This window comes from Oncorhynchus masou, chromosome 5 (genome assembly GCF_036934945.1).
Source record: "Oncorhynchus masou masou isolate Uvic2021 chromosome 5, UVic_Omas_1.1, whole genome shotgun sequence".
NCBI classification, from domain to species: domain Eukaryota; kingdom Metazoa; phylum Chordata; class Actinopteri; order Salmoniformes; family Salmonidae; genus Oncorhynchus; species Oncorhynchus masou.
In genome coordinates, this window is record NC_088216.1 from 89,615,144 (window position 1) to 89,617,753 (window position 2,610).

Here is a 2,610-nt window from a genome sequence, read left to right on the forward strand (position 1 = left end):
AGGATTCATTACCACCGACCCAGGCCTGTCTTGTCTCCTTACGCCTGGTTCTTATTCCTCCTGATTAGTATGTGTATATTCAGTCTGTTCCCCAGTGTCCTGGCTGATTATTGTTCCATGGCCGTTGGTCTTGTGAGCACCTGCAATTGGTTGTATCGGCGTGTTACCGTGTTAGCGCGTCATTATGGGTCTCGTCCGTGTATCGCCAATTTTGGGTCTCGTCCCGTGTATTGTCATTACGGGTCTCGTCCCGATGTATTGTCATTACGGGTCGTCGCATGTATTGTCATTACGGGACTCCATTCCGTATCATTACGGGTCTCATTCCGTGTTATGTCATTACGGGTCTCATTCCGTGTTATGTCATTACGGGTCTCATTCCGTGTTGTCATTACGGGTCTCATTCGTATTGTCATTACGGGTCTCATTCCGTGTATTGTCATTACGGTCTCGTCCCGTGTATTGTCATTACGGGTCTCGTCCCGTGTATTGTCATTACGGGTCTCATTCCGTGTTATGTCATTACGGGTCTCATTCCGTGTGTTGTCATTACGGGTCTCATTCCGTGTATTGTCATTACGGGTCTCATTCCGTATTGTCATTACGGGTCTGCCCCGCATTGTCATTACGGGTCTCATTCCGTGTATTGTCATTACGGGTCTCGTCCCGTGTTATGATATTACGGGTTCAAAAGTTTGGGGTCAATTCAAAATGTTCTTGTTTTCGAAGGAAAATCAAATATTTTGCCCATTAAAATAACGTCAAATTGATCAGAAATACAGTGGAGACATCGTTAATGTTGTAAATGAATATTGTAACTGGAAACGGCTGATATCTTAATGGAATATCTACATAGGCGTACAGAGGCCCATTATCAGCAACCATCACTCCTGTGTTCCAATGGCACGGTGTGTTAGGTAATCCAAGTTTATCATTTTAAAAGGCTAATTGATCATTAGAAAACCCATTGGCAATTCTGTTAGCACAGCTGAAAACTGTTGTTCTCATTGAAGAAGCAATAAACTGGCCTTCTTTAGACTAGTTGAGTATCTGGTGCATCACTTTCTTTCTTCTGAAACCCATGCGAGAAATTGCCAAGAAACTGAAGATCTCGATAACGCTGTGTACTACTCTCCTTCACAGAACAGCGCAAACTGGCTCTAACCAGAATAGAAAGAGGAGTGGGAGGCCCCGTGTACAACTGAGCAAGGGGGACAAGTACATTAGTGTCTCTAGTTTGAGAAACAGACGCCTCACAAGTCCTCAACTTGCAGCTTCATTAAATAGTACCAAGAAACACCAGTCTCAACTTCAACAGTGAAGAGGCGACTCCGGATGCTGGCCTTCTAATTTGGCTTTTTTACATTTAAGTAGAAATGAATAAGGAAATGAGCTTTACAGAGAAGTATTTCCTCCTGTGTGACCTATATCCCCACTAGAAATCCTCTTTAACGATGACAGATTCTCCATCCTAGAGGGAGATCAAACAATTTCCAGACCCAGGGATATGTACTGTACTGGTCTGTGTATCTTAGGTTGTCTGCTTTTAATAACCGCACAGAAAGAATTCAAAAACAAACCTGATTTTGATAAACTCCCATATCTGATAAACTCCCATATCTACTGGGTGAAATTCCACAGTGTGACATCACAGCAGCAAGATTTGTGACCTGTTGCCACAAGAAAGGTCAACCAGTGAAGAACAAACACCATTGTAAATACAACCCGTATTTTATGCTTATTTATTTTCCCTTGTGTACTTGAACTATTTGCACATTGTTACAACACTGTATGAAGACATAATATGACATTTAAAATGTCTTTATTCTTTTGGAACTTGTGAGTATAATGTTAACTGTTCATTTTATTGATTATTTCACCTTTTGTTTATTATCTATTTGACTTGCTTTGGCCATGTAAACACATGGAACCGCATACGAAAAAGAATGGCATTCATTATACACTGTATATATACTTTCAACGTTTGGTCTAGCCTGCCTGAAGTGCCAGATGGGCAGGGATTTGCCATTTTTGGGACTATATATCTGTCTCAATCCATCCCTCTCTGCTCTCTCTCCTGTATATCTGTCTCAATCCATCCCTCTCTGCTCTCTCTCCCTGTATCTCTGTCTCAATCCCCATCCCTCTCTGCTCTCTCTCTCCCTGTATCTCTGTCTCAATCCTTCCCTCTCTGCTCTCTCTGTGTATCTCTGTATCAATCCATCCCTCTTCTCTGTGTATCTCTGTATCAATCCATCCTCTCTGTCCCTCTCTGTCTCTGTCTAAACCATTCCTCTCTGCTCTCTGCTCTCTCTCTCCCTGTATCTCTGTCTCAATCCATCCCCTCTGCTCTCTCTCCCTGTATATCTGTCTAAATCCATCCCTTTCTGCTCTCTCTCTGTATCTCTGTCTCAATCCATCCTTTCTGCTCTCTCTGTATCTCTGTCTCAATCCATCCCTCTGCCTCTGCTCTCTCTCTCTGTATCTCTGTCTCAATCCATCCTTTCTGCTCTCTCTGTATCTCTGTCTCAATCCATCCCTTTCTGCTCTCTCTCCTGTATCTCTGTCTCAATCCATCCCTCTCTGCTCTCTCTCCCTGTATCTCTGTTT